Genomic DNA, 25,443 nt, shown 5'->3' with positions numbered 1-25,443 from the left:
TGACTGATTGGTTCATTCAGCAAGCACAGGTGCCCACACTGCCCTGCGGCCACAAGCTGCAGAATCAGCCTCTGTGGGGACAGACAGATGGCACACATGGCAAATGGCGTCGTGTGTAGAGATGGCTGTGTTTACAACACAGAGCAGAGGACGAGCAACTGTCCAGGCCCCATGAGGCTCCAGGCTGGACCCACAACAGACCCAGCAGGGAAGAAGAGAAGGGGTTGTCTCAGGAAGAAAAAAAGGAAAGGTGGGACAGTGAGGCAGGACCAGGGTTGAGACGGCAGGAGCTAAGCACGTGCAAGCGAGTCTGGCACTTGGTCTCTGGAGGACACAGGGCACAGCTGGGGGTCACCTGGAGCCCAGGACATCTCCCCATGGAGCTCAGGGTGTGTCCCAGGGCTGTGGAGACTGCAGAGGTGCAATGGACCTCACACGTGCACACTGAAGAACATTCGAGAGAGGACACATCTCCTGCCATCGTTGAACACTGTATTTCTACTCACTGTTCCCTCAACTGTGCTGCATTGGCACAGGAGGGCGTTGTGTGTGTGTGTGTGTGTGTGTGTGCGCGCGTGTGTGTGTGTGGTGCAACAGCCAGGTGTCCCCTGGGAAGCCTTACTCAGTCCTGGCTACTCACTCCCACCCAGCTTCCTACGGCTGCACACGGGGAGGGCTCAGGGCTCCAGCCCCTGCCCCAGCCGGGGACTCAGCACTAAGGTCTAGATTAAGGTCTAGGTTCCTGGCTGGCTCACCGGCTCTGGCTGTTGTAGGCATCTGGGGAGTGAACCAGCGGATGGAGGGTGTGTCTCCTCTCTCTCTCTCTCTCTCTCTCTCTCTCTCTCTCTCTCTCTCTCTCTCTGCCTTTCTACATAAAACGGAAATAGTAGAAGATTTTAAAGTGTGCTCTGTAGAGATGAGCAGTGGAGGAACTGGTGCGTGGACGGAATGAAGGAAATGAGAGTGGGCTCCACGTGTGGGCAGGTAGGAGACTCAAGTTCCCGAAGGAACATCCTGTGAGCGAGCGACAACTTGTGCAGGATGCAGGCGCTCGTCCAGCTCCTGGGACACACAGCTCCATGGCGCCTGTGGTCTGTCTCCTGGCTGTGTGGTGGGCAGTCTCTGTGGCCACTCCTCAGGGCGGGGCTGGCCATAGCAGCTGGTGACAGCTGATGACGGTGACTCAGTTTCCTTGTCTGTAGTGTGGGACACCATGTGCCTTAACCCTACCGTGTCCAGTACAGGGTCTCGCAGGAACACAAGCCTCAGAGGGGTTGGAGGAACCTCAGAGCCTATGAAACGCTGTCATAAAATGAAATGTAATTTTAAAAATATATTGGGTCCAGCACAATGGCTCAGTGGTTAAATCCTCACCTTGCAAGTCCTGGAACCCATATGGTGCTGGTTCATGTCTGGCTGCTCCACTTCCCTTCCAGCTCCCTGCCTGTGGCCTGGGAAAACAGTGGAGGACGGCCCAAAGCCCTGGGACCCTGCACCTGCGTGGGAGACCCAGAAGCTGCTGGCTCCTGGCTTCGGATCAGCCTAGCTCCAGCCCTTGCAGCCACTTGAGGAGTGAGCAGCAGATGCAAGATTCTGTCTCTCCTTCTCTCTGTAGATCTGTCTTTCTAATGAAAATCAATAAATCTTTAGAAGAGAAAAGACACATATCAGCTTGGGAACATATTTCGCATGCAAAACACAAAAGCCTGAAAACATTTCCCATTGCTATCTTCTATACTGGATCCCTGTGGGAAAAGCATCGGACAGTACAAAATCACCAAGTTACAAAAGATGGGAACTTCCCACAGACCTTAGGCTAAATGCTGATTCCTCCCTCCGGCAAGCTTACAGCAGAATTTAGATTTCACAGTTTTCTCAGCTCCTTTGTGTAGGATCTTTCCACCCATCGGCTGTAGCTGCCTGTGATATCACTCGCATCCCTCGAACCTCCCAGGATTTTCCTGGACACCAGGTGCTGCATCCTCCTCAGAGGACGCAGTCCACTCCCCAGCCAGCCTGTGCGGTGGCCTCCAGCTGGTACACGGCCCAGCCTCGTGTGTCCACTCCCCAGCCAGCCTGTGCGGCGGCCTCCAGCTGGTACACGGCCCAGCCTCGTGTGTCCACTCCCCAGCCAGCCTGTGTGGCGGCCTCCAGCTGGTACACGACCCAGCCTTGTAGCCACGCGGGCTTTGTTCAGCTTCAGCAACACCAAGCCCCTTTATTCTAGTTCATTTCTGCTCGAGTGGGTTTTCACAGACACACACAGCCACCTAGCAAAGTGACCAATGTGCAAATCACCCTGGGAGACACAGAGGGGGTCTGCATTCAGGCCACGCTCCCCCCCTACTGCCCAGCCTCCTGGTGACCTAGGACGCCAAGAGCAGAAAGTAGTGAGAGCTGCATCCCAGCAGAGCCTGGCGAGAAGGCACTGTGGTTGCACGTACTTGTGTTGTGCAGCTCTCGCCACCTGCTGGCAGCCCTGACGCTGACACGTCCAGGATGAAGCTAGGGCCTTGTTCCCCGGGTGGGTCTGAGACCTTCTCAAGGCAGACACTGGAGAATGGAAGCCCGCACGGTGATGCCTCCACCTGTAACATGGAGCTCCACTTCCCATCCAGCTCCCTGCCAACGCGCCTGGGAAAACAGCAGCAGAGGGCCCACTCGCTGGGACCCTTGCACCCACACGAATGACGCTCCTGGCTCCTGGCCTCAGCCTGGCCCAGCTCTGGCCATTGCAGCCATTTGGACAGTGACTCAGTGGATGGAGGATCTCTCTCTCTTCCCTCCCCAGCACTCCCCACCACCCCACTCTGTAACTCTGCTTTCAAATATATAAATCTTAAAAAGAACACAAAACAGCCTGTGAGCTCCAGCCTCAGCCAGGGTCCTTGGGTCCTACACTTGAGCCCCCACTTTGACAAATATGTCCTCCACCCACGGACACCTGCTCTATGCTTGGTGGACAATCAGGCCTTTGTTGTCAGGGAGAACATGATAATTCCTTTTGCGATGGTGCAGACCTGCCCCTCCAACCCAAGAGACTCAGAAGGATGACCCCACAATGCCAAGCGAGGGTCCTCTTCACAGAGGGACATAGAGGGCAGCAAGGAGAATGGGTGCACAAGGCACAGAGCGTCAGGCTTCCCTGCCCTGCGGGGCCACCAGCCTTGTCATTTCACCGGGCAAAGGGAAACAGCCAGCTACCCAGCGAAGGGACACAGTGGCTCCCACATTTGGTCCTGCGTTGGACAAATTGCCTGGTGGAATGTTGGGACTGTAGGTGACATTTCAACCCTGCCCCTCACACCCAGCATGGGGTAGAGTGGAGTGTGGATGAGCCTGGATCAGAAGACGCAGGGGTGAGGCCATGGGGCAGCCCCAGAGGCAGGAAGCCAGCAGTGAGGGGCCATGGGGGCTTGGACCGGGGGGTACCAGGGAGCACTTCCCCAGGTAGGCACATTCCCACCCGTGTCTCTGCAGCGAGGGCTGCCTCCTGCCGGGATGCGTGTCTGTCCCAGGGGCTTGAAGCAGCCGTGGCGGCGGTCATCCTGCAGCCCTCAGTTAGCACACGGCCGTAAAAACACTGCTGGGCCAACGTGCGTGTGATCCTCCCCATGGACTGCCCCACTCTACACGGCTCTCACCTGTGGGGACACGAAGCCACAGTCTCACAGTGAGTCCAACTGACTCCCGTGACCAGAAGCATTTCAGCAGAGACAGGGGACTTGATTATTTTCTTTTAGGGATTTTTGCTAAAAAGCAACAATGCTTCCTCTTTCTTCTCCTGGGCACTCACATACAAACACAGTGCTCTGGGTGCCTCATCCATCTCTGGCCTGGCAAGGCCCTGGGCCTGCGCCTCCCAAAGTTCCCCTTCTAACACACCCCCTCTCCGCCCCTCAGTGGGCACACTTCCCCCTCAGCTTTGCCTGTGGGGCCTCCAGGGACCCATGGGAGCCCCTGTCCCATGGCCAACACTGGTCAGCTCTCAGAGGGACAGGGCAGAGTCTGTGCTGCCGTAACAGGGACTCAGGCCTTGGGCCCTAAAGGATCTGGGCTCCCTGACACAGGGGGAGGCTGGGACAGAGGGCAGGGCGCAGGGCCCACAAACAGTTGGGGGTGACAAGACAGCCTGAGGTGGCCCTCCCAGACACAGGCTGGTCCTTAATACTGACGTCTCAGTCCCTCTTCGTGTCCTGCTGGGTCGTGGGGCCCTGTGCTTGCCACGAGTGCCCCAGTTCCTTGCCTGCCACTCAAACACGCAGCCCACGGCCGCTCGCCCCGAGACGAGGGTGCCCAGATCACCCCACAAGCAGCTGTGTGAGCAGGGTTGGTACTTCTGTGTGTGCTGTGTGGGAGCACCATGCAGCCAGGGGAGTCAGGGCAGTTCCAGAAAGTCCCTGCAGCAACCTTTGAAACCAAAGTTTCTGAAACAATTCCAAGCTTTCCAAGGGACATGCCTCGCTCACCTTCCATGTGCCACATTCCTACTTGGATTTTGTCCTGAAGTTATTTTTTCTTCTGAAACATTAGTACGTCAGCAAATGTCAGTTGTATTTTGCATAAAGCCTGGTGACAATTACAACAGAATCTGCTGTAATAATTAAAGGGCATGAAATAAAACTAACATCTCAGGATTGTTTATAGAAAACGGAAGACATACAGGTTTCTTTGACGGGTGGCCAAGAACCGAACTGAAAATTTTACTTTCATGACGGCCTTCTGTACCACCAAGGTCTATGCTTAGTTCTGCAAAGGAAGTGGTCCCAGCCAAGGAGGCGAGCTGGAGAGGCACAGTGGGCAGGGCTGGGGAGTGGGCCGGGGCATGATGGTCAGCAAGACGGCAGTGGCTGGAGGCAGTTCTGCCCAAGGACGGGTCGGACGTGGCCAACGTGACAGAGCCCCGTGCAGACTCAAGGGGAAGGAATGTGGTCTACGCGGTGTGTGTGAAGGATCCTGAAATCTACACATCTTCTCCCATAACACCAGTGTGCGTGAGCTTCCGGGGCCCGAGGACATGCCCAGCGGTGTGCAGTCACAACCTCACTGGGAGAGGCAGCCATCATGCAATAGCTGATGGTGGAAGCAGTTCAAGAACACGACCCAAGTCACTTTGAGGCATGATTATGCAGACCAGGTGGCTGCAAAGAACGCACCAGCCACTGAAGGCTGAACTTGACCCCGTGTGCAGTAAAGACAAGACAGCGTGAAGCCCTTCTGCTTCTCAGGCAAATGCTGCCTGACGGCCCACCGCCCCATCTATCCTCTACATACAGAAAAAGCTTGCTGCTGTGCCATGTCCCACGTCATGGTGGGCGCCGGCTCTGCCCTGGCATTCCGCCACACCCGTGCTATGTCCCACGTCATGGTGGGCACCAGCTCTGCCCTGGCATTCTGCCACACCCGTGCCATGTCCCACGTCATGGTGGGCACCAGCTCTGCCCTGGCATTCTGCCACACCCGTGCCGTATTCCGTGTCATGGTGGGCGCCGGCTCTGCCCTGGCATTCTGCCACACCCGTGCCGTATCCCACGTCATGGTGGGCCCCGGCTCTGCCCTGGCATTCCGCCACACCCGTGCCGTGTTCTGTGTCATGGTGGGCGCCAGCTCTGCCCTGGCAGTCCTCCACACCCGTGCCGTGTCCCATGTCATGGTGGGCACCAGCTCTGCCCTGGCAGTCCACCACACCTGTGCCATGTTCCATGTCATGTCAACATGTGTTCAGGGCAGTCTGGCTCAGGGCTACAGGCAGCAGCCCCTGGGGACAGGGGGACTCCACTGGGTTCTCCCCCCATACACCCAGTGACACAGGCCAGGCCAGCAGGTGGGGTGCTCACAACATGGTGAGACACACCTGGGCCAGGGTCAGATCACAGCTGAACAGGTGCTGCTGGGCATCCACTGTGCCAAGTTTCTCTTTTCCTGGGACCAGGGAGAGGGCGCCCCTGGCTTGGTGCCCGTGGGCATGAGGGAAGCCCAGGAAAAGCAGGGGCCAAGGTTCTGGGAGAATGGAGCCGCAGGCCCAGGGAAACTGCCAAGAGTCGCAGTTCACACCCATGGCAATGCTTGGCAGAAGGGCTGGAGGAGTGCTGTGCTCAGCGCCACAGACAGTGTCAGGCACCCATGACCGTGGGCAGAGGCAGCCTGCCACAGGCGCAATGGGTACATTAGAAGGACACCAACTAAACACGTGAGAAAACACATACACCCAGAGCTTCCGTGTGGCTTCCCATCAGACCCATCACTCACACGCATACACACATGAAGACACCCTTCGCGCACAGCTGTGTACACAGAACCCCGCTGCACAGCCGAGGTGCGGGGAGCCACCCACCAAAAGGGTAAACCAAGTATTTTGTGGGCTTTCTCCTTCTTTTGCTTTCTAGCTTTTGATTAGCAGGCAGTACTCGTGTCCCTCCACAGGGCGAAGATTGACATCTGAACTTGTTGTGTGGGTGTGTGGAAGGGAAACCACGCCAACACCCCGACCCCTGACTTAGCTACTCAGTCACTCATTCTTAGCTATTTACTTTCTGGGAAGAAAAAAAGAAAAAGCAGAGAATAATTCGCTTCTCACTTCTATTTCCCTCAACCAGAATGAAGCCAGGCTTTTAAAAAACAAGCACATGATTAAGTCCTGGCTGGTTCCACTCCAACATCTAGTCCTCCCACCCTACTCCACTGCCCATAGCTTCAGGGCCTGCCCACAGCTTGAGCCTGGCCTCAGCAACCAGTATCCTCCACTGGGCTGTTCATGTGTCAGTGCCATGCTGTTTGGATATGATAGCTTTGCACTGTATTCCGAGGTCCTCTCCTGGCAGCCACACACTCTCTCCCCTGCCCTATTACAGGCCTCCCAGATGGAAGGACATGGGGCAGCAGGAGAAGGCTCTGCTGCGGCTGCTGGCAGCTGAGACGTGCTGTGTGCAGCACAGGGGTGGGGGGCTCTGGCCTTTCCTGGGGAGGCTGAGAGACGCACCGGGTCACCAGTCAGGAGTTCCACCAGCACAGCACCCTGCGATGGGCGTGCCAGCACCCACACTGCCCAAGGGAAGCCATTAGCCTCAGGGTTCAAATCCTGCTGAACCACATCTAGCTCAAGCCAAGGCCATCATGCTTATGTGATCTCTGGAACCACCGAATCGGGACAAATTAACCCCTCTCCCCACCAGAAACAAGCGTGTTGATAAGTATCATCAGAAATTCATTCTAGTGGCCGGTGTGTGGTGAAATGGCTGAAGCTTCTGTCTGCTCTGTCAGCATTCCATAACACCACGTCCCAGGTGTTCCACTTCTGATCCAGCTCCCAGCTTCCTGTCTGGGAAAGCAGCAGAGGCTTGCCCAAGTCCTTGAGACCCAGCACCTGCATGGGAGACCCAAAAGAAGCTCCTGGCTCCTGGCTTCCACCTAGACAATGTTGTAGCCACCTGGGGAGTGAGCTAGTAGATGGAAGATCTCTCTCTCTCTCTCTCTCTCGCTCGCTCACTCTCTGACTTTCAAATAAATACATCTTTTTAAAAAATAAATGTATTCTAAAACTTGGATTAAACCAAAGCTAATGTTGAAAACAGTTCAGCGCAGCCCCTCTACCTACACATTCGCACGCAGTGGTCTCAGTTACCAGTGGTCAACCAGGATTCAAAATATGCAATGGAAAATTTCAGAGCTAGACAACCCCACAGGTGTGGCCTGGTGAGATCCAACATCAGCCCACTGCAGACGAGCGGGTGCTGTGTCGGGCCCTCGGGAGCCGCCGCCATCAGCACCGACAGGCACCTCCTTCTCCATGTCCCCAAGTCCACTCGATCCTGGTCCGATGCAGTGATCACGCACAGCCAAGTGCTAAGAAGCCGCCCACATTACCTTGGCCTAAAGCCTTGGTAGTTTCCATTCACAATCGAACTATTTCCCATGAGCATTCCAGGGGCACTTTGAAAATTCATGGAAGATAGAACTGAAGTGTAAGTTTATTTTGGAGCAGAAAACATTTCCATGAATTTCCCAAAGAAACTTTCGTAGCCAAGTCACTATTTGGATACACACAATAGTGCAGCCATTCTTCTCTCGAAAGCTGTCTGCTCCAGTTTAAGACACGTGCAACCATCTGACAGGAGCCGGCTGTCTTACAGCGCCGGCTGCTCCTTGGGTCTCTGTGTAGCGATGGCCCAGAGTGCTCAGGAGACCGGCCTTGGGATTGGCGCTTAGGCAGCAATGGCTTGGAAAATCCCTAAAAACCCCTAAAAGAGGAAAAATGCATTTTAACCCAAAATCCAAAGGAACAAAACAACTGTTGTGTTTATGCAAACGGTGACCCCACCAGCCAATTGAGTTACTGATCGCCAGAACATTTGTTTGTTTTTTCTTTGTTGTCACTTGAGCACATTGTAAGTTGTGTAACACATTTGCCTTTCCACGGACAAGAGCAGCAATGTCCTTTGATGCTCTTGAACCCCACCTACCCTCTCCCAGGCACCCATCCCAGCCACCCTGGACCCCGAGCTGCAGACCACAAGCTCTGGGCCACAGTGAGGAGTGCGCATGTGCGGGGCCGGGGGCAAGCCTGCGCACTGTGTCGAGGGGAGGATCCCAGCGCGGCCCAGGGGAGAAAGGCCCAGCTGGGAGTGGGTCTGTGGAAGCCTGGGCCCGAGCTAGCTCATGGTGCCGAGTCCCCTTTCACTGCCACCGGGGCCGCTTCCCCTCCCAGGGCTGCCCCCTCACTGGGGCGCAGGCCTGCTGAGCCACTGCCCTCGCTCTGCAGCTCTTTCCGGCTCCAGCCTGGTCCCAGCCGGGAGACTTGGGCTTTGCCCGTCACCTGCCAGCTGCCAACAGCCCTCCGGGACGTGTTACCCTGATGTGTTCCTCAGACCTTGGCCTCAGGTGGTGAAGGGAGAGGGGCTGGTCTGTGCCGGAAGCCCCCCTCCTCGCCCATGCACTTAGGAGTGAGGCTTTCAACACAGGGCGTGTTCTTGCACCCAGCAGACCCCAAGCCAGACACGAGTGCCCTGACAGAGCGGCACCTTGGCAGATGCTGTCCCATCCCCTAGAACTCCACATCTCAGGGCTTTCCTACTTTACGTCTGGCTTGGCACCCTCCCAGGCACCAGCCTCCAGCCCCACTCCTTAAACGTTGTTTCTCCCCAAGCTTTCCTCTCCGCGTTCTGAATGAAGCCATGATTGTGACTATTATGGGATGATGTAGAAGACTACAATTGCTTTAATTGGCATCAATGCTAGAATATTTTTGCATGCAACCAGGCATGTATTACTGAGTGCAAAAGCTGCATTTCAAAACAAAGTACATACGGAGTTTTTGCGCTTGGATTAAGCACTACATCTGGGGCACAAACTCCCTCCCTAGTTCTGTTAGGAGGTGTCTGAGCGGGCATCAGACCCCTACTTCTCCCACGGTGATGGACCTTCAGGCCTTTCCCGTCCCCCCCGCCTCTCCCAGCCCCGCACTCCGTGAAACCCAGCCCAGGCACATCCAAGAGTGCTTTAGACTGAGCCGAGCTTGACACGTGTGGCCTTGGTATGTCTGCACACACAGGTCTGACTGACTTGCAGCCAATTCGTGAAACAGCCGTCCAACAATAACCTCCTTCGCACAGGCTGAAATCGGCACCTGGTCGGGCTGGGATGGATGGCCGTCAGACTCCCTGCTGCTGCTCTTCACTGACTCACAGATGTGAACTCCAAATACTGAGCATGACAACCTGCCTTGGTTGGTAACACTCACTGGATAACGCTCACCCTGGCAATTAGATTTTCGCCCTTGGCCTGTTAGCAAACAAGAGACATCCCAATACCAGAGCTCTCTTGTACAAAAGGATTTTTCCAAGCAAAGAGCACTCAGCTGTCTCCGTCAGATGCACCATGCCCCTGGGACCACAGCATCATATGAGCGACAGCGCCTATGTTCACGGAGACAGCTCAGGGAAACTGTCAAGTGCCCGTCTAACGTATCAACCTCTTGTTGGCTTTCATGCCTATAGGGAGAAGCCATGTCACCAGCTCTTTGTTTTGCGTTGAGTGTTTCCAGTGGGACCACGGCTGGCACACTGTGCGGTACCTATGTCGGCAACTTCAAGCCCATTGCTTGGGGAGAGTGAGCACCGCGAGGACTCTCACCTTGGTGACAACTTCCTGGGTTTCCTTTTAAGGCTCTGCTTACATCAATATAGTTTAAGTCTTAAATCAACGCAGTTCAGGTTGTGTTACATGCGTGTAGACAACATGTACTGCTAACATCAAAGTGACATCACTTTCATCTCCTGATACACTCCTTCTTCGTGTTGGGAGCCTGTGCACACCCCACTTCCAGTTGTTTCTATAGTAAATGGCTGTGGGTTGTGGCCACCCGGGGTGTCGTGTAATGCTGCAAAGCCCTTGTCCAGTGGCCATGGCCACATGGGTACCGTGTAATGCTGCAGACAACACTGTCCAGTGTCTGTGGCCCCCGGGTGCCGTGTGATGCTGCAGAGCCTGTCGCCCAGTCTCCATCTACTCCTGCCCAAGCCCCTCGCTGCCCTGAGCTTCTGTGAGAGCCACTGCTGCAGCCTCCATGGCTGACTGAGTTCATACGCAAACCGTTAATCTGAGCCATGCCCCCTGCCCATCACACACTGATCCGCCCCGCCTGAACTGCTACACGATGGGACATCCTTCCTCTTGAGGACCGACTTGTATTCCAACATCACACAGGTCAATACCACATTCTCCCATGTGGTGACCGCTGTTACGTGTTTTGCTCACTTGCTGTGTACTGGTGTCAAAGGCTTTTCTTCCCCACTGGATCCATGATAAGGTCACAGAGGTTGACTTACCCTGCCCTCATTTTCCACAGTGAATGAAATGACCTTTTAAAAGTCTGAATCCCTAGTTATGAGCTAAGGCTAAATCTGAGTCATTACAGCAAACTCTTTTAAAGTCACCAGGAGGCCCAGCCCAGCTGTCCCTGGGATTACATAGGAGCTGGTGTGCCCAGAAGACCCCGAGCTGCAAGAGGCGTTGGCTCTCCGCTGGCCCTCATGCCCTTGGCTTGTTGTCTGCACTGGGTCCTGTGTTAGAGCCCCCGGAAGCCCCCACTTGCGCTGCCTGCTCTGGACCTGGCCGCATCTGATTCAGTAGTCTGCCTTTCCCTAGCGATAGCTGGAATTTTTAATCTATTCTCAATACTTTTCTAGTTGTATTCATCAAGAAATCTTCTCCCAGGTTTTAACTTGCCTTTTCTCTTTTTTTTTTTTTTTTTAAGATTTATTCATTTTATTACAGCCAGATATACACAGAGGAGGCGAGGCAGAGAGAAAGATCTTCAGTCCAATGATTCACTCCCCAAGTGAGCCGCAACGGGCCGATGCGCGCCGATCCGAAGCCGGGAACCTGGAACCTCTTCCGGGTCTCCCACGCGGGTGCAGTGTCCCAATGCATTGGGCCGTCCTCGAATGCTTTCCCAGGCCACAAGCAGGGAGCTGGATGGGAAGTGGAGCTGCCGGGATTAGAACCGGCGCCCATATGGGATCCCGGCGTGTTCAAGGCGAGGACTTTAGCCTCTAGGCCACGCCGCCGGCCCGCCTTTTCTCTTTTTAAGATGGATTTTAAAAAGGTTTGCAGGGAAGACGCAGACAGATCTTCCATCTGCTGACTCATTTCCCCAAGACAGCATACACCAGGCCTGCACCAGGCTGAAACCAGGAGCCAGGAGCTTCAGCCAGGTCTCCCACATGGGTGTCTTTTCACAGCCTTCCTAGGCGCATTAAGCAGGAAGCTGGATCGGAAGTGGAACGGCGGGGACTAAACCGGCAGCCACATGGGATGGATGCCTACATACAGGCAGCATTTGACCTGCGCACTGCCAGCCCCTTCTCTTGTCTTCAAGTCCCAGAAGCATGGGGTCTCTGTTCAGGGGCCGTTACTGCCCGGCTCTGAGCTTCCAGGGCTCTGACTTTCCATCCTGCTGGGGCTTCTAGCCACACAGCTGTCTCCAGTAATCGTGTCTTCCAGTCCTAAAATGTCCATCTGGCTCATCCCTGCATCTCCAGTTCTTGGCTAGTAATGTTTTGTATTTTGTTATTTTGTTTCGAGAGTGGAAAGGCCAAGCCCACAAAGCTGTGCTCAGCATCCTGACCCTCACTGTCTCCTCACTCAGAGGCTCCTGCCCTTGATAGGACTCAGTGAACACTGAAACTCCGCTGCGGGTCCGCCCAACGTGCCGCTTTAGAAACACGTGCATGTTGGGTTTTTTGAATGGCAGGGAGAAAGGAAGTAAAACTGGGAATGACATTAACAGAAAAATTACTCAGGGCATTTCAAAAATGGATTCTCAATATCCTCATAAAAATTTCAATCAAAATACCCCATGGTAAAACTAGCATTCAAAAACACCTGACAATTCCATGTGGAGTAGGATGTTTTCTTTAGCAGACAGTGCAAAGCCAAATGAAATAACACCTGGGAGTTATTACAATCTCTGGCCTTTAAAAAAAAAAGAGAGAGCTCCCTTTTTTCCAAATCAAATCGTGTTTGCTTCCTCAGGCATGAGTCAAACACAACTCTGCCACGAGTGGGGATCGTTTCATTGTCCTCCCTGGTCTGCACTGAGTCACCACGAGTGGGAAAGACTGTGCAGAAAAGACCAAAAAGCCAGAGTCGGACAAAATTCCAGTTGCTTCTGATTAGCAAAGTCACCCCCATGATTTAGCTTCTTATCCCTTAGTCCCAATTCCATCATCTGCCTCAGACAACAGCAAGCAGCGATTCTGTGCCTCCTGTTGGGGAAGCAAGAAGCGTTCCTAGCTGCTCTTCTGGTCCTGCCATTTCCCAGCCACTGGAGTTAACATTCCTGGGTGCTAGTCCCACTTCTCTGGCCTCAACCTGTCAGAGCGCTGCTCCCAGAAGGCTAGGTTCTCCCCAGTGCAGCGCCCATGGGAAGCTCCACAGACCGGACTGTGGCTCATGAACCTCCAATTCCACTCAAAGTCAGTACCGCAGCTCTTAAAGATGCCATGGTTAGAAACGTGCTGAAAGAAGTTAGAGTTAGCTGACAGCATCACTTGTTTCCCAGCTAGCAGCCTGGGGGGCCAGGAGCAACGCAGGGATGGAGTAGGGGTGACCGGCAGGAGCCCAGCGCGCAGAGCATCACTCCTGGTCCCGCCCTCCCTGCATGTCCTCCCTCCGCCTCTGGGGCTGTCCACCGCACCTGCCAAAGTGCCGGCTTTTACATGTCCCCATACTGTTGTTCAGTAAGGAAGATAAGCTCCTCCTGTCTTCCCATCAACCTGTTCTGTGATTTCTAAACCTGGATGGCAGTAATGGGAATTCCTTGGGAAACAAGTCTTTGGAGAACTGGCTCTAATTATTTCTATTTAGAATCCTATCAACAGCACGAGCTGTGTGTCCACCTGCACTGGCTGACAACAGGGTCACATGTTCCTGTTAAGGAGCTTTGTACTGTCATTGTCCGTCCTGTCTCCACTGTCCAACAGTGTTCCTGCTCTCCCCACAGGAGCAGCTGAAAAAGTCAAGAAAGAGTTGTACTCAACGGAAGACTTTCATAGCTCCAGAAATCGCCCAGGGTCCTGAATCGGCACAGCAGAGGGACTCCGCCAGTGGTCCTGGGCAGCAGTTGTTGCTGGGGCCCTGGTGGTCCGTGTCAGGTCAGCCAGGGTGAGTTGGATGTGCTCACCTACGAGCAATTCATCCCTGTTGGCTTGCTTGTCCCTTTGCTGCTCCCAAGAATATCCTGCAAATATCACCTTGGTGCTCATGTGTCGAGAGCCGGACTTGGGCTTGCCCGGGACCAGCTCTCCTGCCACACCAGGTTGGGCTGAGAGGCCCATAGGATCAAGGATGACTCCTGGGACAAGCTCTCTGCCTCGCTGGTAAGGGGCTTGAGAGCCACACGCAAGCGCTTCATACAGGCTAGAGCTGAGATGTCAGTTAATGAAGATTTCATGTCCAGAGCAAGAAAGCACGTTTCACAGCTGTCCTTGAGAAGATGGCCCTGGCATTTCCACTGCCAGAAAGACTTCTCTGCCAAAGTTACAGGCAAGGCTAGCAGCAGCGGCGGCGAGGTGGCTTGCTCGGGTCCAGCCCGGTTTAGTCCTCCCTGCCTCAGCTGCAAAGGATGGGGCTGCGGGAATGCCGAACGCCTTTGTGTCTTTCCTGGAGTAAGTCATTACGAGGATTTTCCCTCTGTGTAGTTGTATTTGTAGTCCTATTACAGTTTTAGATTTTGAAAGTACGGCTATGTTATCTGGTCAGCACTGAGTCCATCCTGGAGGCTGTGATTTCTCTCAAAACACACCTCCTCTCAGCCCTTCATCCGAGACTGAGGCACGCTTCACTGCTCTCCCCTGGGTGCGGGTAGAGAAGCAAGATGGTACCGGACAGAACCACAGCCCAAGGTCCCCGGATTTCTGAGACCCACTATGCAGCACCCACATGTCCCCCGCGAGGCTCCAAAAGCGACACTCCACACAGAGCACAGGCTGCTCCGCCGACTCAGCTGACAATGCTCCCTCCCGGAGCAGGGCTGGCTCTGGAGGGCGCTTTCCGGGTCAGGTGCATGGGGTGCGGGTAAACAGGCGAAGGCGGCACAGCTGGGCACTGCCAGACCTGGAACCCAGGGTCCTGGGCTTAGGTCACTGCCAACTTTACCTTCTCTCTCCCCCTTGTGTGTGTGACATATTGCATATACATATATTCTAAGTATAATTTGTTTCACATATGATAATAGGTTTTGATTGGAGAGAAAAGCCTCATGATGCTACGAGACAACCGAGAACAGCTTCCCGTTCAATAGTGAAATGAAGGAACCTGCATGAAGGAAACTGAAAGGGCAGAGGCTAGCACTGACCGCGCTGACCGGCAGCGGCTGGGACACCCTCTCCCACCCCAGGAAGCCATCCCCGGAGTGTGTAAAAGCTCTGCTTGAACGCACACCTCCCAAGGTCAACGAGGAAAGCTAGCATGCCAATCCGCTGGGGTTCTGAGCACGCATGTTGGGCAGTGTTTACTCGAGCTGGACAGTCTAAACACAGCACTGGGCCCTCTGCCTCCTGCACGCCCAGACTTGCTCAGCGCTCCCCCAAACCCAGACCCCAGCGCGCACACACACCCTACCCAGGACACCTCTAACCCTGAGCCCAGACAAGCCTGGCTGAAGCAGCACAGGGCAAGGCCTCAAGCGGGTTATTTCCTCATCTCCGCCCTTAGGGGCCAGGAGGGCTGGGCCCCTGCGGTGCCCAAGAGGCGCAGTCCACTTCGCATTCGAACCACCCAGGGGGCGCGCTCCTCACGTCTCCCTGTCCACCCGTGTAGACATCTCTCAACCACATTCCCCATACACTCACTGCGTCCCAGCAAATGGCCGGAAGAATGAAGAACCGTGACCATGGCTGCCTCCGGCCATGCCTGCCAAGGGCCGCCAGCCTTCTTGGTCCTCCCAGCTGGGTGTTTCACTTCCTCGTCCTGCAGAGCTCAAGGCCGCCCTGGTGGACGCACAGGAGCAGGGTTCTGTCGTGGTCCAAGCCCGTGCTTCAAGCCGGTGTTTGCGTCCTGAGGATGCCCCGGGGCCGTCTGTTGTCACAGCAGAAGGCGGCACGTTTTCTTTCTTCTCAGAAGGGCTTTCATGATAGCACAGGGTGCAAACGCAAGTTCTTGCTTTGTAAATCCCCAAAGTTCAGAAGTAACAATTGACCTCCCAGGTTCCGCGTCTATGTATCCAACCAATAGCACATCACCAATGCTACTTTTTCTTTTTTGTAAAGAAAATGTATCTGGGGTCTGTGAGGAGTTACTGGAATCTCGACCCAGCGCCATTTCCTCTTCCTCTCAGCTCACAAAATTCGCGCCAGTCCAGCCGCCCACCAATCAGCTATTTCACCTGAGACTCCCACCCCCAATCTCCCAGCCCCTTCCCCAACTCCGCCTGCTGACCAATCATTCTTAGGCAATCACCTGTGACAGTCTCAGGCGCCAATCCCCTCAGGCCTGCCCTCAATCCCTCCCAATCCCCGCCCCACACCTTGCAGGCTCACCTGAGCGACAAAACACCCTGAGGCTCCGTCTCTCTCTTCTCCTTCCCCCTCCCTCTCCACCACCTCCACCCCCTTCCTACCCCGCTGGAATAAACCTCCTAAGATACCTCCTTGCGTCCGGTGTTTTTGGCTCACGGTATAGAACCAGGCTGCGGGAATTAGCTGCGGGTAATATCGTAATAACGTAAAACTAGAACTTTAACTTTTTAAAGTAACTAACAGGGTCAGTACTGTGGCACAGCCAGTTAGACTGCCGCCTGTGACACTACCACCCCAAATGAGTTCCAAATCAGGCCCAGCTGCTCCACTTCTGATCTAGCTCCCTACTAACGCACCTGGGAGAGCAGAGGAGGACAACCCAAGGGCTTGGGCCACTGCACCCATGCGAGAGACCTGGATGGAGCTTCTGGCTTGGCTCTGGTGTCCGTCAGGCTGGGTCCTTGGGGTCTCAGCTGTCCCAGGCCCCCGCTCCGGTGGTGTCATCCGAGATGGGTCATGTGGTATACAAGGGCTGCCCTCCACTTCATTGAGAGCAGCTATCACATAAACACGTTGCCAGACGGCGCCTGTTTCTGTGCGGGGTTGGGGGGGAGTTGGGGGGCGCACCCCTAGTGCAAGGGTGGCAACTACGGGTATGCTGGGGATCCTACACGCACCCCAATGTTCATTTCCTGGAGAGTCATGACTTTGGGGATGCTTGGGAATTATGTGCCCCAGTAAACCCCACGTGGGCCTCTTACATTAGTGGCAGGTGCCCCTGCACTTCCGATGCATCAGCAGGGAGCTGGGATGGAAGCGGAGCAGCCAGGACTCTATCAGACAGTACCATCTGGAGCATGCGTGAAGCCTCTTAACCCACCTTGCCACAATACTGGGTTCTTCAAATTTTTATTTGTGTTTCTTTGTGTATTTGAGAGAGAGAGAAGCCAGGAGGAGTCTGATTAGCGCCTACTGGCTCCCCGTTAGCTGCCTGGGACAGCAGAGCAGATTGCATCCAAGTCTCCCACATGAGTGGCAGGGACCCATCACAGCCAAGCCCCGCACCCGAATGCATCCTGTGCCTCCGAGGGTGTGCACGCCCAGGATCTAGAGCTAGAAGCAGAGGCAGAAGTCACGGCCAGGCTGTCCGTGGGTTTGCAGGTGTCCAGAGCGGCTTCGCGGTAGATGTGCCAAACGCCCACCCGGGTGATTTGCTTGTGATTATCAGGAAGTGAGCCTGCAGTTTGGGGTGGGTAATGGTGTTATCACAAATTAGGAATGCTTTGATGTTCTCACAGGGGATCAAACACAGCCAGGAGTCAGTCAGCAGTTTGGGAATCCTCCTAAAAAAATGGCAAACAGAAACAAAACAAAACAAAAACCTAAAGAACACAGAACATTCAAGAAATTGGGGACAACTTCAGGAAACACAGCACACACACAACCGGAACTCCAGCAGAGGAACGCACTGAGAGGCAATGTTGAGGTAACAAGTTGGGAATTTCTTAACCTTCTCTCCTGTTGAGGGCAGAGCAAGAGCGAACAGCAGCCACATGGAGCTCAGCCAGCAAGAGCAGACAGCCGTGCCCTGCACCCGAGTGCACCCTGTGCAGGCTGCTGGAAACCAGCAGTCGGGGCTGGGGAGAGCCCCTTGCTTACAGGGAAACCAGCAAGCAAGAAGAGAATGAACAATTTTAAGTGTTAATAACAAAACCACTGACCTACAGTTGGGTGAGATTTTCTTTTAAAGGGGACAAGGAATAAAGACACCCTTGGACCAGGGAAGTGGCGCATTCAGTGGGCAAAGCTGCCCTCCACGGTAGGTCTCCACGCACAGGCACAAGCCCGCCAGGTGCCTGGGTCGTCCCACAGGGGCGATGCTGAGCACTCATGTCCCTTATTCCTAGAGGTCTAAAGCTAACTACCTGCTTAGGTTAGCAAGGCAGCACTGCAACAGGTGCCTGGGACCAGTAGATACAAGACACCCAGCAGCTCACAGGAAGTGGCACCTGCTCCCTCCCCAAGGGGGCTCCACTTCCTTCATGTGCACAGTGCCTGGAGAACACTTCTCAATTTCCCTGCTACTCTCTTCATTGTTGAGTGTATTGTTGAAGGTCGGTGTTTGTGGAATTCTTCCCAAGCCCTTGCTGTTGTCTCATTCTGCCGGGTGGGATGCCACAGTGTTCCAGTATACCGATCCTGCGGGGCTGTGCCGCGGGCTAAACGTGCGTCTGGAGCCATGGCATGAGGCATTTTCTGAACGTCTGGACCCACTCATGCACATGTGCACTTTACATCTGGGGTGTGTGTGTGTGTGTGTGTGTGTGTGTGTGTGTGTGTGTGTTTCATCTTGACGACATGGCAGAGCAAAGAGTGGAGGCTGCTACCATGATGACACCACCGACGGGCACCACTTCCACCTGTCACAGTACTGGAACAAGCAGACGAGAGAGAAATAAAAGCCGTGTGCTGGAAAAGAGGAAGTCAGATCGCCCTGCTCACCCTGCTCGTTGGTGGCCTGACCTTTTGTACTGGACCCGCAGGCTCCACCAAGAAAGTGTCAAAACCAATGAACCAATTCAGCAAAGCTGCAGGGTACAAAATCAGCAGTAAAAATCGGCAGATGAAAAAGAAATCAAGAAGATAAACACCAACTAGAGCTATAAAAATGAATTCTTGGAAGCAAATTAACCCAGAAGTGAAAGATTTCTGCAGTTAAAGCTGCAAAACATTGGCACGGGAAGCTGCAATGCATACAGGTCAATGGAAACATATCCCATGGTCATGGATTGCAAAGATTAATATCGTCAAAATGCCCACAAAATCCAAATGGATCTATAAATTCAAGACATTAGTGTGGGTATACCAGCAGCATTCCACACACAAATACGAAAACTATCCTGAATTTTGTGTGGAATCCCACACAACCCACTAAGCGGCACAGTCATAAGGAAAAGCACGCAGCTAGGGGCTTCAGCCCACCTGGCTTCAAGGTGCCCCCTGAAGGACTCCCGGCTAAAACAGCCTGGTGCTTGCATGGAGGCAACGCGGAGCCTGTGGAAGCGACAGAGCTGAGCTACCCCTGGGCAGGGTGTGACTGCGGGACTGAGGCAGGCGGCTGGCTGGGCACGTGACCTGCAGCTGGAGGCCAGAGCCTGCCCCCAGCAGGGCTGCCCAGGACAGGTCTCGCCCACCTGCACAGGGGCCCACGTCATGTCGCTGCCCACTGGGCAGCCGGGAGCATGCCTGCTCTGTGCACATCCAGGTGTCCCCGTCCTGGAGGCCAGCACAGATGCAGCTGATCAGGAGCATCTGAGGAAGGCTTTGCTGAGGCTGCTTCCCGGGCTGCTTGGTGCCCGTCCTCTCGGGCGGCGTCTGAGCCCTCGGGAGGACATCCGTGTGTACGAACCACGCCTGTCCTGGGGATCTTGGTGACCCTGGATCTGTGGCAGAGACCACCCCCAGTAGGGTCTTAGGTGCAGGTGCTGGGATCAGTGGCTCACCATTTTCTGTGTAACTGGTCCCATGCACACAGCGAGTGCCTGTAAGACCTCAGAGGAGTCAGGGGGAGCAAATGATTCACTGGCACAACAGCATCCCGAGCACCTAAAATCTCAGAAGTCCCACCTGGAGTGCCCTGGCCTTCGTTCCGCACGCTCAGGGCCTTGGGCCGCTGACCCACTCTGCAGGTCCCAAACCTAGAGGACAGGACTTTGAACTCCCTGAGACCACCTTTAACTGCATGTGGCCAGCGCCAGTCAGCCACAGGGGTCCTGAAATCCAAGGTGGTAGGTTCCCACAACTCCCTTAGATTCTGACCTCTTGAACGCCAGCCTCTGGACGCTCTCCTCTCTGTCACCTGTCCTGTCCATGTCTGGCTGCGTGTGACAGACCCTGGGAGCTGAGGGGGAGATGCATGCCCTGGTCCTGGCGTCTCTGTTCTCACCCACACACAGCCTTGCAATGCACAGGCAGTTCTGTCTGTTTCACCTGCGTGAATCCCAGCTCCCGGAATAACACCCAGATGCAGAGAGAGCCCCGTGAGAATGCAAGAGAGACGCACAGCTCCATAGGCCCTGAGGGAAGGGGCGAGGCCGCCTGGGCCAGGACTCACCAGGGCCCCCTGGTGTCCGTCAGCTTCCCCAGAGAAGCAGAGCCAATGAGATGTACATAAAAAAATATAGAATCAAAAGATGGATAGGTCATGAAGGACCACCCATTGCAATACTAGAGGGGAAGTCAATGGGGAGGAGGAACCTGGGGAGGGGGACTGGAAATTCCAGAGCCTGTAGAACTGTATCATAGAGCAATAATAAAAATAATTTTAAAAGAAGATATTTAAAACCATGCATATGAGGAGTCTTCAAAAATGGATTTAAGGGCCCGGTGTGGTAGCCTAATGGCTAAAGTCCTCACCTTGCATGCGTCAGGATCTGATATGGTCGCCGGTTCTAATCCCAGTGGCTCCGCTTCCCATCCAGCTCCCTGCCTGTGGCCTGGGAAGGCAGTCCAGGACGGCCCAAAGCCTTGGGACCCTGCACCAGCATGGGAGACCTGGAAGAAGCTGCTGGCTCCTGGCTTGGGATCGGCTCAGCTCCAGCCATTGCGGCCACTTGGGAAGTGAATCAATGGGTGGAAAATCTTCCTCTCTGTCTCTCCTCCTCTCTGTATATCTAACTTTCAAATAAAAATAATAAAAACTAAATCTTTAAAAAAAAACTGATTTAAAATGAAAGCCATGCAGGATTTCAAAATTGCGGCAGCCAGTTTTGCTCAGCTTGGACTTTGCGTGTCCAGGAGCCACCTGAAGTCTCCTCGTGGACAGGGCGGGGTTTCTCCTGTGACTGCTGTGCCCGAGTGGGCCCCGTGGCATCCTCCCCAGGAACGCTGGGGTGGCACTCGGCCCGCTCCCTGTGGGAGCTGCACCAGCCCAGCGACAGAGGAGACTGGGCTCATGTCAGGTGGTCTCGGGGGTCCCTCTAGTGGGGACCAGGACTCAAGGAGGGACCACCATGCTGAGAAGAATTTGGAACACAGGGGATGCATAGGCAAGGTGAACCAATGCACACTTGACTGAATTTTACTGGGCAACTTGTACCATGATTTTTGCAGGACAAGTAGGCAGATGAAAGTCACTCGTTAAGCAATAGCTCAAGCTACTCTAACCATAGATCATGAGGGATTTGGAAGACAATCACCAGGACTCAGGCAACAGGATAAGTAAACATGAGTTACAGGAACCAATACCAGTAAACAAACAGATTCAACTAGAAAAGGAATCGAAAAGAACTTTGTATCCAAATACATTTAGGCCGCTGTCACTAAAAAAAGAAACGACGCCTCCCACCTCTCCAGGCACGCTTAGCCAGCAAGGCGGCCCATCTCGGCAGGAAGCTTCAGTCTCCCGAGAACATCTCAGATTTGGGTCCCTCAGGCATTTGGTGGTCTGGTTTTGGGGGGAGGCAGTCCTTCAACAAGGTGACAGCATTGTCGGAGTCAAGATCTGTAGCTGTCCAGCAGGTGCCTGCGGCTCCACAGAGCACTCAGCATGGGGCCTCGTGCACAGTGCAGCCCTTGTCTCAGGCCATGGCCGCACGGTCGAGAAGGAAGCAGAAGGGCCCAAGAGGCCGAGCCCCTTGCTTGGCCTTTCTCTCCCCGTTCCAGCTCCAACGGAGTCCCCGCCCCCTGCCCTCCCACACCTGTCTATCAGCTGAAGGCAGGAGCACCAAGGGTAGGAGCGCATGCTCCCGGGATTTCCTGTACTTTCTGTGGAAACTGAGCCAACTCAGCCCCCACTGCCCGACCTCACCACAGTCGCCACCATAACAAGATAGGGTCCGCTCTATGACTGTGCTTGTGCAGAACTGGCAAGATGAGGATGCGGCTGAAGGGCAGAGGACACCGCTGAGGGACCTCTGGTGGGGTGCTCCCCAGACGTGGACTTGCATCAGAGTAGGGACCGGGCGAGGCGGCAGAGCAATCCTGGGGCTACGGCTTGGATGCTATGGCTACAGACCGGGTGCCTCTTCCTTGGGGTGTTTCTATCCAGCAGCCTCCTGCCCAGGTGCAGCCTTGGGGATTCCTGGTCCAAGCCTGCCACCTGCTGGGCAGAGGCCAGCACTGTCTGCTTTAGCTTCTGCTCTGGGTCCAAAGCGTGGAGCTCAGCTCAGGGTGTCTGCAGAAGCCCTGTGACAGGGCAGCTGCCACCAAGAGGGCATAAGGTGGGCCATGACTCAGATGTGACATCAGAGAGGCTCCTCCCTGGGCCTGGCTCCAGAGACTAAGGACCAGGCAGTGTTCACCTGCAGCTCAGGGTGTTGGGAAAGGACCGTGAGGCGGGAAAGCCATGTGGTCCCTTGAGCCCACCATGCGGCTCCATCCCAGGACAAAATGAAGTGTCCAGGCTACAACTTCCCATGGCAGATGTGACCAATATGGGGCGTGCTACCTACCGTAAGATGCTGGAGAAGCACCCAGGGAGGAGCCCCCTGAGGCAGGCAGAAAGGAACCCCATGGGAGCCTCTGCCTTCTCCTGCCAAATCCCTCCTGGCACCCACACCCTCCGTAGATGGAGGGCAGCATGCTGTAGAAATCAGCCCACACCTACACTGCCTTCCCCAGAACCAAACCCAGGGGATCCTCTTTCTAGCTGTGAGCATCAGCCCTCCAGGGCTGGCTGCTTCCTCCTGCCACCTGCTCCAGCCATCCCTCCTCTCCTTCAGCCCCTTCAGTGACCAGTCACACCGAGCCAGCTGCACCCCACTGCAGTACCCAAAGTCCTTCCACAGTCCCATCCTTGGAGAGTCTGATCTGGGATGAGTGTTCTGTTTCTGTCCCCTTCACAGCCCACCATGCAGTGAGAACATTCCCATCTCACACAGGTGTCGGGATCCTGTCCAAAGACCGAAAACCAAAGAGAACTCAGCTTCTTTCCACCAGGCACCCGTGGCACCGTGGGTAAGCTCTGCAAGCACCAGGGCCCAGGGCAGCAATGGCCACAGTTACCCCAGAACCCCCAGGTGAGGTGTAAACAGGACCTAGGGCTGGCAGGTGGGGTGCACTGAGATGGACGCGATGCCCTGTGGTGGATGTGGGTCTCAGCACCTGTGTGTGGATGCCTGGGGCAGGGAGAGCGTTAGCTGTGCACCCACCACAAAGTGCTGGTGCAGGCAAGACAGTTGTCTGTGTGTGTCCCCGCCCAGAGCTGCTGCAGGCCAGTGGGGCTCACGCATCTGGCAGCTCCCAGCCTCAGCCCCAACCCAGATGCAGGCTCCTCCCAGTGCGTGGGCACCTCTTGGCCAGACACCCCTTCCCGGTGTTGCCATGGCGCATGGCTCAGCTCCTGCCATGTTTGGCTCCATCACCGCTCTCCTCATCCTTTTTGGCGAACTGGTCACCACCCGCCAGTATATGCTTCGCCCCCAAGCTTCCGAAAGGGCGCTTGTCTCCCCCTAGGGCTGAGCCACCTGTGGGACACCAGAACTTCGTGTCTCTGAAACTGGGAATGTCCATCAGTTTGCACGGTATGCCACATACGGCATGAGCTTGCTCTACCCCACGTGTGTCCACTGACACCCTGGGCCTTGGCACAGGGTCCGCTCACTTCTGGCCAGACGGAGCAGCACCAGGCCCGCTTGCAAGCTCAGCCAGGCCGTCTCCTAAGGAAACAGGGCACCAAGGCCTGCGTCTCTCACAGGCAGCCTGTGTCTTCCGGGGACATGTGGAGCTGCCCTGGTCTTGGGAGACGTCATTGGCAGGTGGCATCCGAAAGCCTCCGGGAGTCACACAAGGCAGCTGAAGTGACTCTTGGTGAATTTCCAGAGCAAGCAGCAGCAAGCCCCGATGACCAGCAACCTGCAGCCTGCTGCCTTCAGTGATGTGGCTGCAATGACAGACAGGTCTCCAGATCTGAGAGCGGAGTGGCCTCCCACCCGTGCAGCAGGGAGCGGGGGAGCTCAGCGCAAGTGCCCACGCATGCCCAGCTGCCCAGCTTAACCCTGAGGTCAGGCACGGGCAGGAAGCAGCTGTGAGAACTGTGGCCCAGGGCTTTGGTGGGAGACCCAGGCCGTCGCTCACAGTGCTTCCCGAAGGCACCTGACCCGGAGGCCTGTGGCATCGGGTGGCAAGCAGCGCTGGCTCCGAGCCCCTACTGAGGAATCTGGGCAGAGAACGTGTCCATGGCAGGTATGTCCCGCCTCGAAGCCCGTCTCAGGGGACGCATGATGCATGATTATGGGCCTGTGGCAGCAGGCCACGGAGGGGATGTCCACCCAGTACTGAGGCAATTCGCTTTGCAAAACTCCCCCACGTGGAGGAAACCACCGTCATGTGGCTGCCGCTGACATCCCTGCCCCTACTGCATGCACTTCCTGTCTCCCCTCCTGTCCCGGAGCGAGGGGGAGCCCTCACGCACCTGCGCAGGTGTCATTGCCCCCAGCCACTGACTGAGCCCAGTGCCGAGAGGGACAGTGGATGACGACAGGTGGGCCATGACCCTTGGTCTGCTCTAACAGGCTCGTGCTGGAGGCAGAGGAGCCGCAGGGAGGGCAGCCTGGTGGCCCTCAGGGACAGGGGTTTCAGAAGGAGGGAAAGAGACCCCAGAATCACCAGTAACTACCGTCTCCTTCAGGGAAACTCCTGTATCCAGAGCGAAGCTTCAGTCTCCGCCCCCTTGGAGGGCTGGCCACACAACCTCAGCATCTCCACGCCTCTGGAGAGTCAGCCTGTTGCGAGCACCCAGACCTGGGGCTGCTGAAACATCTTTGTTGATGCTGTCCAGTGCCCACCCCGGGGCTGCGGCCATCGCTCCTGTCGGGTGCCCCTCTGCTGTAGTGCCTTCCCCCATACATACAGTTAGACTGTCGCTGCCCAGCACAGGACCACGCCCCCAGACTCAGGATCCTGATGACCCCTAGTCCTGCGGCCCTGGCCCTGGCTCCTCCCATCACACTGGCTGTCGCCCAGGGTAGCATTCTTCCTCCCCGTGGCTTTTGGTTTCCACATTCTTCTGCCCTCCTTCCCACCAACTGGCCCAGCCTGGCCCGGCTTCCCTCCAGCCAACCCAGGTATCTTCCAGAAGTCGCCGTCCACCTGCCTGCAGCTGCAGCCCGCCCCCAGCGTCGGCTTAGGGAGCCCGTTTGTCATTGCTGTTTGTTATTGTATCTGTCTGACGGGCAGAGGGAGTACCCGCTGCTGGTCACTCCTCAGATACCCACAGGAGCCAGGGCTGGGCACAGCAAAGCCGGAAGCTAGGTACTCATCCTGGGTCTCCATGTGTGTGGCCAGCATTTAACTGCTGAGCCATGCTGCTGCCACCCTGCAGGCACGCTCACAGGAAGCTGAGGTCGGGAGCAAAGCAGGACATGACGGCCAGCTGCTCCCATGGGAGTCGCAGGTCTGGGGCTGCTGCCCAGACCCACCAAACCAT

Source organism: Ochotona princeps, chromosome 20, assembly GCF_030435755.1.
Source record: "Ochotona princeps isolate mOchPri1 chromosome 20, mOchPri1.hap1, whole genome shotgun sequence".
NCBI lineage: Eukaryota > Metazoa > Chordata > Mammalia > Lagomorpha > Ochotonidae > Ochotona > Ochotona princeps.
This window is presented reverse-complemented; position numbering follows the sequence as displayed.